Source organism: Staurois parvus, unplaced genomic scaffold (assembly GCF_062004578.1).
Source record: "Staurois parvus isolate SC_StPar_1 unplaced genomic scaffold, SC_StPar_1.0 ptg000720l, whole genome shotgun sequence".
Lineage (NCBI taxonomy): Eukaryota > Metazoa > Chordata > Amphibia > Anura > Ranidae > Staurois > Staurois parvus.
Genome location: NW_028318516.1, coordinates 3,192,470 through 3,207,326, shown reverse-complemented (window position 1 = coordinate 3,207,326; position 14,857 = coordinate 3,192,470). Strand labels below are relative to the sequence as shown.

The 14,857-nt window shown below is 42.5% G+C and overlaps 2 protein-coding genes across 2 annotated transcripts in view; both read right to left on the bottom strand.

Moving 5' to 3' along the window:
- LOC149445506 (uncharacterized) overlaps positions 1 to 14,857 on the bottom strand; it is a 325,410-nt gene that overhangs the window by 297,678 nt on the left and 12,875 nt on the right. The gene's annotated exons all lie outside the window — the stretch shown is intronic.
- Positions 1 to 14,857, bottom strand: part of LOC149445507 (uncharacterized) — a 52,053-nt gene that overhangs the window by 36,367 nt on the left and 829 nt on the right. The gene's annotated exons all lie outside the window — the stretch shown is intronic.

Below are 14,857 nucleotides of genomic sequence, written 5' to 3'. Positions count from 1 at the left end.
ATAATTTTTGGTTATAAACTAATTTGGCTTATTTTTTTTTTTTACTAAAAAGATACATTTTGGCCAAGATTTATGATGAAATATTATTTATTTGCAAAATTTTATAAGAAAAACACTTTTTTTTCAAAATTTTTGGACTTTTTCATTTACATTGCAAAAAAAATAAAAATCCCAGCGGTGAATAAATACCACAAAAATAAAGTTTTATCTGTCTAAAAAAATGGTAAAAAATTCATATGGGTACAGTGTTGCATGACCGCGCAATTGTCATTCAAAGTGTTATAGCGCTGAAAGCTGAAAATTGTCCGGGGCAGGAAGGGGGTGAAAGTGTCCGGACTGGAAGGGGGTGAAAGTGTCCGGACTGGAAGGGGGTGAAAGTGTCCGGACTGGAAGGGGGTGAAATTGTCCGGACTGGAAGGGGGGGAAAGTGTCCGGACTGGAAGGGGGGAAAGTGTCCGGACTGGAAGGGGGGGAAAGTGTCCGGACTGGAAGGGGGTGAAAGTGTCCGGACTGGAAGGGGGTGAAAGTGTCCGGACTGGAAGGGGGTGAAATTGTCCGGACTGGAAGGGGGGGAAAGTGTCCGGACTGGAAGGGGGGAAAGTGTCCGGACTGGAAGGGGGGGAAAGTGTCCGGACTGGAAGGGGGTGAAAGTGTCCGGACTGGAAGGGGGTGAAAGTGTCTGGACTGGAAGGGGGGGGAAAGTGTCCGGACTGGAAGTGGTTAAGGATGCCAGCGGCCGCCCACTCTTTACCAAGCAGTACACATTTCCTGAATGCCGCATGTCTCCACCACTAATTAATGACCGCATGCATTTCATTCTTTATTTCCTTCTGTGAATGTAACGCCTGTTCATGCGGTATTTACTGAGCGTGTTCAGTGTTTGTGGTCAATACCGCAACACGGGATAGGAAATGGACAGTTTCAGGATGGCATGCGGTATTTAGGGGAAATGTACCCACATATCACATGTGATCTGCTTCTGTGAAGGGAGACAATGTGTGGATTTTGTGTGTGATGTCACAATCATAAATCTTACATTTTACAGATGATATTTTCTCTCATTTGCTTGATTTAGAGTGGAGATCCAATCGATATAGAATTTGAGGTGAAAGCAGAAGAAGAAGAGGCGTATGTGAGGGATGATCAGCAGTCTATGGAGGAGGATGGAATAACGGGGACATTTATAGAGGAGGACACTCCTACAGAGATCAGCACAGGTGGGTCATGAACACTAAATCCATTCCTCCACCCATACTGCTCACTGATTGGTCCAGAGTAGGGCGGGGACTGGGTGATATCAGCCTGTAATCCCCTGGTCACTTTCCTGAGCTGTGTTCCCCGTCCTGTATTCCTGGATTTCTCTCGGATAATCTTCCTTCTCTGTGCTGCAGACACAATTTATGTATCTAGACTGGATTTATGGAGGTTCTGGGGTTCAGCTGGCAGCAAAATGTGTATTTTTACTCTAAGCATTGCATAATGTAGGCACCCAGGACATGTGACTGGGGTCTCCTGCCTTGTGCCTGACTCCTCCAGGGGACCTTCTCTGTTATCTGCTGGCTGTGCCGGGTGGAGGGATATGTCTGTAGTGTCTCAGACCCAAGTCACTGAGTGCAGTCTCAGGAGATGGGAGGCAGCGGTGTGGGACCAGTAATCTCCAGTAAACATTTAGATTAAAATTGATTACTGAATGCCAATATTATGAGTAGAGATGAGCGAAGTATTCAAAAATTCAATTCGGCTGATTCGGCGAATTTCAGGAAGAAGTTCGATTCGATGCGAATTTATTCGCTACGAAATTAACTTATAAAAAGGGTTTCTAGGCTTCAGAGAGCCTTTAAATTAGTGCAGAACACTGTACCTTTAATTTAAATGCCCTTGGAGATGAGGAAGGAGAAGGAGAAGGATGAGAAGAAGGAGAAGGATGAGAAGAAGGAGAAGGAGAAGGATGAGAAGAAGGAGAAGGATGAGAAGAAGGAGAAGGATGAGAAGATGGAGAAGGAGAAGGATGAGAAGAAGGAGAAGGATGAGAAGAAGAAGGAGAAGGATGAGAAGAAGGAGAAGGATGAGAAGAAGGAGAAGGATGAGAAGAAGGATGAGAAGAAGGAGAAGGATGAGAAGAAGGAGAAGGATGAGAAGATGGAGAAGGAGAAGGATGAGAAGAAGGAGAAGGATGAGAAGAAGGAGAAGGATGAGAAGAAGGATGAGGAGAAGGAGAAGGATGAGAAGAAGGAGAAGGAGAAGGATGAGAAGAAGGAGAAGGATGAGAAGAAGGAGAAGGATGAGAAGAAGGAGAAGGATGAGAAGAAGGAGAAGGATGAGAAGAAGGATGAGAAGAAGAAGGAGAAGGATGAGAAGAAGAAGGAGAAGGATGAGAAGAAGGATGAGAAGAAGGAGAAGGATGAGAAGAAGGAGAAGGATGAGAAGAAGGATGAGAAGAAGGAGAAGGATGAGAAGAAGGAGAAGGATGAGAAGAAGGAGAAGGATGAGAAGAAGGAGAAGGAGAAGGATGAGAAGAAGGAGAAGGATGAGAAGAAGGAGAAGGATGAGAAGAAGGAGAAGGATGAGAAGAAGGAGAAGGATGAGAAGAAGGAGAAGGATGAGAAGAAGGAGAAGGATGAGAAGAAGGATGAGAAGAAGGAGAAGGATGAGAAGAAGGAGAAGGATGAGAAGAAGGATGAGAAGAAGGAGAAGGATGAGAAGAAGGAGAAGGATGAGAAGAATGAGAAGGATGAGAAGAAGGAGAAGGATGAGAAGAAGGAGAAGGATGAGAAGAAGGATGAGAAGAAGGAGAAGGATGAGAAGAAGGACAGTTCTGTGACAGTTTCTGTCTATTTCTGACAGTTCTGTGACATTCACTCCATACAGCGGTTGAAACATTGTATCTATTTGTTTCCATAAATTACATTCTGCAGATACACTTAGAGGAGCTCTGCAGATACACTTTTTGCCGGCTTGGAATTATTCTTATTTTCATCCTACTTCTTCTTCTTCTTCTTCATCCTCATCCTCTTCTTCTTCTTCTGAGGATGAGGATGAAGAAGAAGAAGAAGAAGAAGAAGTAGGATGAAAATAAGATTAATTCCAAGCCGGCAAAAAGTGTATCTGCAGAGCTCCTCTAAGTGTATCTGCAGAATAGAGGAGCTCTGCAGATACACTTTTTGCTGGCTTGGAATTATTCTTATTTTCATCCTACTTCTTCTTCTTCTTCTTCTTCATCCTCATCCTCATCCTCTTCTTCTTCTGAGGATGAAGAAGAAGAAGAAGAAGTAGGATGAAAATAAGAATTCCAAACCGGCAAAAAGTGTATCTGCATAGTTCCTCTATTTCTGACAGTTCTCTGACAGCTCCTTCACATGTACAGCGGTTGAAACATCTGTTTCCGAATAAAAACATCTGTATCCTAAATGGAAACTAATAGATACAATGTTTCAACCGCTGTACATGTGAAGGAACTGTAAGAGAAATGTCAGAAATAGCGGAGCTCTCTGCAGGGACACTTTTGCCGGCTGATCGGAAAAATCCGATTCGCGCACCCGAAGTAGGCAAATATTCGGATTCGCCGCGAATCAAATTTTTCCTGAAATTCGTATCGAATTCCGGTTCGCCTGGTTCGATTCGCTCATCTCTAATTATGAGGCCTGACCTTTACACTATATAATTGATATTATACATTACATACTCCTGACCCCTGCACTATATACTCTATGTTGTACATTACATACTCCTGACTTCTTCTCTCCCCCCTCCCCCCACTGCTATATATACACATAATATGGATTCTCTTATTACACCCATTTCCTCCCAGCTGGACATTTTATATCGGATGATGTGATTGGAGCACAGACTTTTACATGGTGGTAATGAGGGAGGAGTCAATACCCCAATGATGGTGGTCTTCAGGATCAGTCCAGTCTTCATCTTGGTTGTTCTCCCCCCATCCTCACTCTCTGACCTCTGGTGGGGCTCAGCCCCGCTGTTCTTCACGACTAAATCATGGAGTAAATAAGGAAGTGCAGTACTTCTTGTGTTGGGAAGATGGCGATGAGTGATAGAGGGGGTGGGGACCCTCGTCCTATAAACCCCTCATCACTGTCCCTCCTATAAAAGACAGTTCTGGTTGTTTCCTCACTCTCTGACTAAGGTCCATGAATAAAGAAATGACCTGGTAGGAGATCAGAGGAGCCATTTCCTAGTTCCCTTGAGGGTGGAATTGTAAGCTCCTCAGAGACCAAGCTGCCTGATGTGGGCAGAGTCCTGGTTTGGGGGAACCAATCAGCTCCTGTCTAGTAATCCTCTTTGTCTTTGTATTTTAGTCCATGGCCGGGAGATGAGGAAAACCTCCGAGGATTGTCTCACTTTGTCTCCAGACTGGAAAGTAGAAGATGAGGACATCACACAGTATAGTCCAGGAGAAAACCCGGCTCCCTCCAATGTCCATCCGGCACCACCCAGTGTAGATGGACCATCAGATTCCTCGTATCCTGAGGAACCTCAGACTGTGCGGGACCGGGCCGGCCTTCCAACAGGCAAGAGCTTCTCCTGTACTGAGTGCGGGAAGGGTTTGCGTTCTAAACATGGTCTTAATGTGCATAAAAAATTTCACATGGGGGAGAAGCCGTATTCCTGTCCTGAGTGTGGAAACTATTTTTCACATATGTCCAATCTTTACAGACATCAAAGATCTCACACGGGGGAGAAGCCATATACCTGTCCTGAGTGCGAGAAATGTTTTTTAGAAAAGTTCAATCTTCACATACATCAGAGATCTCACAGGAGGGAAAAGCAATATTCCTGTCCTGAGTGTGGAAAATGTTTTTCAGTGAAGTCCAGTCTTTACAGACATCAGAGATCTCACACAGGAGAGAAGCCGTATTCCTGTCCTGAGTGCGGGAAATGTTTTTTAAGGAAGTCCAATCTTTACAGACACCAGAGATCTCACACAGGGGAGAAGCCGTATTCCTGTCCTGAGTGTGGGAAATGTTTTTCAGACAAGTCCTGTATATACAAACATCAGAGATCTCACATGGAGGAGAAGCCGTATTCCTGTTCTGAGTGTGGGAAATGTTTTTCAGACAAGTCCTATCTTCACACACATCAGAGATCTCACACGGGGGAGAAGCCATATTCCTGTTCTGAGTGTGGGAAATGTTTTTCAGACAAGTCCTATCTTCACACACATCAGAGATCTCACACGGGGGAGAAGCCATATTCCTGTTCTGAGTGTGGGAAATGTTTTTCACAGAAGTCCAGTCTTTCCAAACATCAGAGATCTCACACGGAGGAGAAGCCGTATTCCTGTCCTGAGTGTGAGAAATTTTTTGCAGAGAAGTCTTATCTTCACACACATCAGAGATCTCACACGGGGGAGAAGCCGTATTCCTGTCCTGAGTGTGGGAAATGTTTTTCAGCAAAGTCCTATCTTCACGCACATAAGAGATCTCATACAGGGGAGAAGCCGTATTCCTGTCCTGAGTGTGGGAAATGTTTTTCATGGAAGTCCCATCTTTCCAGACATCAGAGATGTCACACGGGGGAGAAGCCACTTTCCTGTCCTAAGTGAGGGAAATGTTCCTCACTGAAGTCCTGTCTTCCTGTACATCAGGGGTCCCACACAACCCTGGATGTGTATTAGTGCCTTGAGTGCAGGAAATGTCTTCTAGATGAATGTTGCTGGACATCCCAGCTCTCATGTGGGGAAGAAGCACACCCTGATATACACCTCAGATATACTCCATGGCTGATCTTCATCATGGAAGAAACAGTTGATAAGGAGATCAGAGGCCCCCAAAGACATGGATGAAGTGCAGTAAATGTCGGGGTGCAGAGTGGTCAGTAGATCCTGGAAATGAAGGACACAACTTCAGCCCTTCTTGGGTGTCGGAGTTGCGTTTCCTGATAATGATATAGCGGGTTACAGAGCTAGAAGCCGGGAGAGCCCAGATCTCGTTATCGGGGAACTTTACACAGACAACAAGAACTTCTGAAGTTGATGTCCTTCATTTCAAGGCTCTACAGAACAGTGGTGACCCCGAAGCATTTCTGTGTCTTCAGTCCATCCTTCTCCTATCCCTCAACAGGAAGGAAGGAGAACTATTATGTGTGGTTTGTAAAAGGGTTGGCCCAATAGATACCACCCCACTTAGAGAATAGATGAACTAATATGACCAGCATTCATTCAGCCCAGTCACATGGTGTTACTATGATCATTGAATTATGTAAAGATTACTTGTGAGCCACTGGAGTGTGTTCTGGATTTTTATGCAAAAGAAATTTGTAGTGTATAAAATAAATTATAAAAAATATTAATATGGGCGCTGGCTTCCTTTCTCACCCTCATAAATGTGAGTCAAATATTGACAAAAATGAATATACTATAAGGTACCGCGCTCTGTTTAGGACTAATGGTTGCTTACTCACTTGTGGTGGTGACTATGTCCTCTCTACAGTATAGTCAGGAACAGTTTATAATATGATGAAATGAGATAATAATACTAAAGAAACTAATATATTAATTATTGTGATAGTATCTGTGGAAAACAGAAGAAATAAATGTATTCACCTAATTAATTTTGAAAAATTCAAATTGTGTGCGCTACTTGAAAATATACACTCATTAATTATAAATGATAAATTAGACAAAAATATATTATAATGATGAAAATATATTGTGAATATAAGTTTCAATGAAAAAAAAATGTTTCAAATGAAAAGAAAGTCTTAACCAACTTTGTGCAGAGTTCAATGAAATAGTTAGTGCGATGTGCTCTCTTCCCAAGCAGCCTGCTGATTTATGGGTGTAGTCTGTGTAGAGAAGATACTTCAGTGACAGGCAGACAGACCCCTCCCTCCTTGGAGCGCTCCTTATTCCTGCTCTCCATTATTCCTCATTTTAGCCATGTAAGAAAAATGACATAGTGTCCTATCATAAACAGTGGATTTTATTAAGTGCCCAATATGCTCTCACATTTAAAAGGATAAATCACACTTTGTATAAAAAGCCGCTGCAAGCGGTGATGACCAGCCTCTTTAGTGTGTCAGCACACACTGACAATACTCGCCGTGTGGGTAGTCAGATCACTGGTGACGTCTCTGCTCCTCCCCTACGCGTTACGTTACAGGGACTCGTAGCTTCATCTGGGGGATGTAGTGAGACAAGCACCTTAGCTGGACTCCTTGAATAGCCATACGGTGCCATTTTCTTGAAGACTTAATATATTCTGCCATCTTTATGGGGTTGATCTCTCTATACCTAGGGAGATGCCGCTGACATGTTGTGCATTTAGATAATAATGATACAATTTAAACAATGTTGCATAATGGATACATTGTATGCCCCAGTGTCCTGCGGTTGATGTGTCCGTGAGTGTGATGGACACTACTAGGGAAGTCTGGTATAATAGATAAAACAAATTTAAAAACATAAATATACATTGAATTACTGTTTCATTATAACTATAAACTGCCCTAAACCACAGAGCCAATTTAATATCAGAGTAGGGCAGTCATATTACAAATAATAAATATATATAAAATAAAGATAAAATTAATATAATATATTATAAAAAACTAATTGTACAAATACAAGGAAACACCCAATATAAATTCTAGTTATATTCCTGTATCCTGTTAAATGAATATATGATTGATAATAGATATTCTTATGTGATATACTAATATTTAATCAGTTCCTAACCCACCATGGCCGGGAATCCCAGGAATAGAAAATCACAACAGAGAGAATGCAGAAAGAGAGGAAAAAGGGGAGGAAGAAAACACAAACAAAAAAAGGAGAAGAAATTAGGAGAAGGGATTTTCAATTTAAGTGGAATATAGGAAGAAATATATGTACTGGACCAAGGTTTAAAATTTGCCCCAACAAAGGGACTCAACAAGTATGAAACATATGTCAGTTTACAAAAATTGATTAGAAAATTACACATCAAAAAATATTATGCTCAAAATCCGTTTGGAAATAGTAACCCAAACCAATCGTCTACATTCTTACACAGCAATTTAACCACTTGAGCTCCTGAGGATTTACCCCCCTTAATGACCACGCCTCTTTTTGCTACTCGGCGCAGCACTAATTCAACTGATAATTGCGCGGTCATGCAATGCTGCACCCAAACAAAATTTACGTTCTTTTTTTCACACAAATAGAGCTTTCTTTTGGTGGTATTTGATCACCTGTGCTCTTTTTATTTTTCACTCTATAATCAAAAAAGACCAAATATTTGAAGAAAAACTATATTTTTTACTTTCAGTTATAAAAAATATATAGTAAACTCAAAGTTAGTTATAAATTTAGGCCAAAATGTATTCTGCTCCATGTTTTTGGTAAAAAAATCCCAATAAGTGTATATTGATTGCTTTGTGTGAAGTTATAGCGTCTACAAACTATGGTATAGATACTGCAATTTACGCCATTTTTTTGCTATACAGCGCTGCACTAGTTTAACGGACAATTGCGCGGTCATGCAATAGGGTACATAAATGAAATTTATGTCCTTTTTTTAACACAAATAGAGCTTTCTTTTGGTGGTATTTGATCACCTGTGCACTTTTTATTTTTGGCGCTATAACCAGAAAAATTTTGAAGAAAAAATGTTTTTTTGAAAAAAAAAATATTTTCTCATTTTGGTCATAAAAAATATCTAAAAAAACTAAAATTTCGTCATAAATTTAGGCCAAAATGTATTCTGCTCCATGTTTTTGTTTAAAAAAATCCCAATAATTGTATATTGATTGCTTTGTGTGATAGTTATAGTGTCTACAAACTATGGGAGAGATAATGGAATTTACACAGCTTTTACTTTCTGACTGCCCATCACATTTGAGGTGCTAAAATACCAGAATAGTACAAACACCCTCAAATGACCCCTTTTCGGAAATTAGACACCCTAAGCTATCTGCTGAGAGGCATATTGAGTCCATGGAAGATTTTTTTTTTTCCACAAGTTTCTGGAAAATGACAAAAACCTTTTTTTTTTTTTTTTACACAAAGTTGTCATTTAAATGATTTATTTCTCGCACAAGCCATGGGTATATGTGGAATTACACCCCAAAATACATTCTGCTACTTCTACTGAGTATGGGGATACCACATGTGTGAGACTTTTTGGGAGCCTAGCCACATACAGGAGCCTGAAATCCAATGACCACTTTGAAAGCCTGAAGGTGCGTAACTTCCTCATTACACTTCCTCACTACTTATCACAGTTTCAGAGGCCCTGAAATGCCAGGATAGCACCAAACCCCCCCAAATGACCCTTTTTGGAAAGTAGACACCCCAAGGAATTTAATAAGAGGCATGGTGAGTATTTTGCAGATCTCATTTTTTCTCACAAGGTTTTGAAATATAAAAAAAATTGAAAAAATGTTTTTGTTTTTTCTCTTCATTTTCCAAAAACTTGTGGCAACAAATGAGATCTGCAAAATACTCACCATGCTTCTTATCAAATTGATTGGGGCATCTACTTTCCAAAAAAGGGTAATTTGGGGGGATTAGGTGCTATCCTGGCATTTCATGGCCTCCGAAACTGTGATAGGTAGTCAGGAAGTGTAATGAGGGAAAAAAAACCTTTAAAGGCCTGAAGATGCTTATTGGATTTTGGGGTCCTGTACTTGGCTAGACTGCCAAAAAGTCTCTCACATGTGGTACCCCCATACTCGGGAGAAGTAGCAGAATGTATTTTGGGGAGTAATTCCACATATACCCATGGCATGTGTGAGCAATAAATCATTTAAGTGACAATTTTGTGTAAAAAAAATATATATTTATTTTTGTCATTTTCCAAAAACTTGTGGTAAAAAAATAATTTCTTCTATTGATTCCAAATGCTTCTCAGTAGTTTGGGGTGACTACTTTCCAAAAAGGGGTCATTTTGGGGTGTGGGGGCATTTTATGCCCAGCATTAGAAGTTTATGCCACACATCACTCACTCTTCTAACCACCTGAAGACCAAGCCTTTTTGTTCACATGAAAAAAATCAGTATTTTTTGCTAGGAAATTAATTTAAAACCCCAAACATTATATATTTTTTTAAAGCAGACACCCTAGTGAATGGTGGGTGCTGCAATTTTTTATGGCACATAGTACTCGTGCAGCGATTTTTTAAAAGCAATTTTTTTTTAAAAAATACACTTTTTTTACTTTTAATGCACAAAAACACAATATATTGGCCAATTGTTTGGTAAAATATAAAGGATAATGATATGCCGAGTAAATAGATACCAAACATGACATGCTTTAAAACTGCGCATTCCCCGTTCAATGGCGACAAACTGCAAACATTTTTAATATCCATAGGCAGCACTTTAAAAGCCACCATTTTAGATTTACAGAGGAGGTCTAGTGTTAGAATTACTGCCCCTGATCTGACGTTCATGGCGATATCTCACATGCATTTTTTTTAATCACTTTTAATGCTATAACAGGGAATGCAAATATCCCCTATAAACTCAATGGATATTTGTAATATTCTTTTTTGAGAAATCTGGGGTCTATCAGACTCTGCATCTCTCCTCTGCCCTTACATTATCTAATCAAACCAAGATCGGTGTGATCAGATGCTTTTCCAATTTACAAATGGTGCTGTTTATATCCTGCGAAACTGAAGTGATGAAATGCTCGTAGCTTCCGAATTCTTAGATTATAGAGATGATTGGCGCCACTCTGGTCTCCAAACAGCTCTATGGTCAGCTGGCAGAAACACCGGCTGCATTTTCAGGTTTCCCTGATGGCACGGGACTGCCCGAGAAGGCCGTGGAAGGCAGCGGGGGAGGGGGGACATCATATCCCGCTGCTTGTAAAAGCAATCCTGCAGCTAATTAGCCGCTAGGATTGCTTTCACATAAAAGCTGATCGCCGGCTGAAAAAAACAACACCAGGATGATGCCTGCAGCTATAGGCATCATCCTGGTATAACCATTCAAAGTCCAGTGATGTACCAGTACATCGCTGGTTCTTGTTGGGTATATATACTATGTTCTTTTTTTTCGTATGCAGCCTGTGGACTGAATGAAAAAAGAGAAGAAATCTCTAGCAGAAAAAGTGTGTGGTATGCCCACCATTAGAATATACCGCCCTGCATCCACCCACTTCTAATGGTGGGCACACATTAGGTCACGCGGTGCCACATGAGCCAGTTCCAAGATTGAACAAATGTCTAAATAGTGGCACGCTTGAATAAAAATTGTCCACGTATAAGTGGTACCCCATATGGAAAAAGGATGACACCAAGTCCCAAACTATCTTGCCACTGCTCCCCATGTAGTCTGGGCATCCGGGGGGCTCCACGTGACTATCTTTTCCCTCATAAATCCGAAACTTATAAGTATAGCCTGATGTCCTCTCACAGGTCTTCTTCATCTTGACCCCATATCTGGCACGCTTGCTGGGGAGAAATTGTTTGAATGCAAGGCGGCCAGAAAAATGAATGAAGGACTCATCAACGCAGATGTTTTGCTGGGGAGTATAGACATCTGCAAATTTTTGGTTAAGGTGATTTGCGAGGGGCTGAATTTTGTGGAGCCGGTCAAATTCAGGGTCACCCCGAGGATGACAGAGTGTATTGTCATTGAAAGGCATAAAACACATTATACTCTCATATCTATGCCTGGCCATGGCAGCAGAGAACACGGCATATGATGAATGGGGTCTGCGGACCAATACAACCGCAATTCATTTCTTTTAGTAATGCCCATGTTGAGGGTTAGGACCAAAAAAATTTAAATTTGAAAACCATAATAAGTTTCCATGCGAATGGTCTGGAAAGGTTTGAATTTGGGTTGGTGGCGATAAATTGTTGTGCATATAAACTGCTTTGATCCACAATCAACGCATACAGATATTCTGTGAAAAACAGCTCCAAAAATCAAGGAGGTATGTGAAAGACCAAGATGTACTAGACCGCTGGTACTCGCCAGTTCACCAAAAGGTAGCGCGGCACTAGTACTGGCACTGTGCTGCATATGAGAGTCATCAAAATTTACCGGCAAGTGCTAACAGAGATCAGGCCTGATTCTGCGACCATACATTTGTGTGCAATGTATCAAGTGACAGTGACCTACTGACACTATATTTGCTGGGGGAGAAGGGGGGGGGTAAGCGTAGGGGCTAAACGCAGGTGTTGGCAGGTGCCGGGGCTGATCCCACTAATGCTGCACTTTTGGGGACGCTATACTAATGTGAACGCTGGTATAGTGCTGATCTGATCAAAGATATTGACCCGTTCAGACACTATACTAGCAATGGAGGTTTATTGTACATGAGCGTGCTCCTGGCAATCAAGGGGTTAAATGTGATGACTGGTGTACTGATGGGCAATCTGACGCTATCTGGGAGGGGTGTGAAAACCATGGGAGCGCAAATCACGTATATATATATATATATATGTGATTTTGCGTACCCATACCGCCCTGTAGTAGTATTTCTGCTGTAGGGTGGTCAGGAAGTGGTTACAGAAGAGGTTTGTGTTACGGTGCTGCGTTACTTTAACGGACAATTGCACGGTCATGCAACACTGCACCCAAATTAAATTTACATCCTTTTTTTCCCACAAATTGAGCTTTCTTTTGGTGGTATTTGATCGCCTGTGCGTTTTTAATTTTTTGCGCTTTAAAAAAAAAGGCTGACAATTTTTAGAAAAAAAAACAATATTTTGGACTTTTTGCTATAAAACATGTCCAGTAAAAAAAATAAAAAAAATAAATTTTGTTACAAATTTTGTCCAAAATGCATTCTGCGACATGTCTCTGCTAAAAAAATATCCCAATATGTGTAAATTAATTGGTTTACATGAAAGTTATAGCGTTTACAAATGGCGGGAAAGATACTGGGATTTTTAATTTTTTTTATACTAATAATGGCGGCGATCAGCAACATATGGCGGTGATCAGTGACTTATGGCGGCAATCAGCGACTTATGGCGGCAATCAGTGACTTATGGCGGTGATCACCAACTTATGGCAGGACTGCGGCGGACGTTTTGACACTGGGGGGGAACTGACTTGGGGTCACTGACATCCCCAGTGACACCAATACAGTGATCAGTGAAAAAAAACCCCACTGACACTGTACTAATGGCACTGGGGAGGAAGGGGTTAACATTTTTAGGGTTTACTGTGTGAGGGGAGTGTTTTACTAGGGGGCGGGGGTGTGTGCTGGACGGGGGCAGGCTGATCAAGAGAGAAAAACTCTTCTCTCCCTCTTCAGCTTGTCACGAGCTGTCAGGGAACTGACACAGAGCAGGGCTGAGTGTAAACAATGCAGCCCTGCTCTCTGTCAGCGATCACCGTGAATCGCGGGGAAGCGGCCGGTAATGACCGGCTGTGACCTGGCGGCAGAGACCCGCTGCTGACACCCGCGGGACAGGTAGGGCGGGCACGCGCCTCACATGCGCCCCCTACCTGTTTTGCAAAAACACGTTTTAAAACGTGGTTTTGTGCAGCCGTGCCGCCCTGCAAACGTACATATGCAGTGGCTGGGGCTGAAGATGTTAAAGAGTCCCTAAAAATGAGAAACAATGCCTGTGAGATGACAGAGCTGAATTCTTTAAGGCCCCATGGGTGTATGCCATCTGGTCCACGGGCTTTATTCACCTTTATTCTGTACAAATATTTCTGGATCATATCAATTGTGAGCCAATGTGGATCATCTGGGGGGTGTCAGTACCACCCCCCCATTATCGACAAGAGCCCCTCACGCTCCTTTGTATACACAGAGCTGAAGAAGGGATTTCATACATTGTCCTTCTCTTTGTCCCCAGTCACCCCCTCTAGATGGTTCTGTAAAGGGCCTACATGCTGGGACCGGACCTTTCTACTATTCATATATTGGAGGAAAGTTTTGGGGTCGTCCTGATAGCTTTCTGTTGTTCGTTTTCAATTTTTGCTCCTTTATGTCCTTTTTGCATCTTCTGTTCTATTCTTTTAATTGTGTAAACGATGATCGCGTTCCTTCAATTTTATATTTAATAAAAGCTCTTTTCTTATTATCTATAGCTTTTGTAACTTTGGCCGTAAGCCACATAGGTTGGACTTTTAGCCTTTTATACTTGTTGCCCATGGGAATATATTTTGCAGTGTGGTCACATACAGACTTTTTGAAGAACTCCCATTTCTGTGTTGTGTTCATCAATGCCAATATTCCCTCCCAGTCTAAGTGTAAGGGACCGCCCGGCGGTACCACTAGCACTCCACTGGTCGGATGTTCCCAGCGCACGGAGTCTAAGCCCCAGGGTACTTGTTCACCAGGGCCCCTGATGGTGGGGATGGACTTGGAGTACCCCAGGACCAGGTCGTGACTACTGAGGACACCCGTCAGTGGTAGGGGTATTCGCCAGGGGCTCCCACGGGAGAGAGCCAGGTATGAGGAGGTCTGGAGACCCCGTAGAGAGGGACGGATGGATGGATGGATGGCTGAGCAGGAGCAGGGTCATACAAGCCGGGTCGGTAACTATGGGGACGGTGCGGTACAGAGCAGCGGGCAGAGAATAGTCGGGTCACACGCCAGGTCAGCAACAGCAGGTCAGATCCAATAGGGGGCATACAGGAGAGAGGTCAGGCAAGCAAGGGTCAAAACAGGAGAAAACAGCAAGGTCAGGGCACAATCCGGGTCAGCAACTTACTTCAGACAGGTTCACAGGATACAAAAGACCAAAAGGCACTGAATGACAGCTCAGGGCCGTTTAAATATCCCGCCCTGCGCTGTCATTGGTGCCAGGCGCGCGCCCGCGGTCACTACTGCGCATGCGCGAACCTGATTGCCGCGGTCGGCCAAGTCCCGGCGCTCGCGTACAGGGAGGTGTACTGCGCCTGCGCCGGGACCAGCGGCGCGACGATCCCCGACACT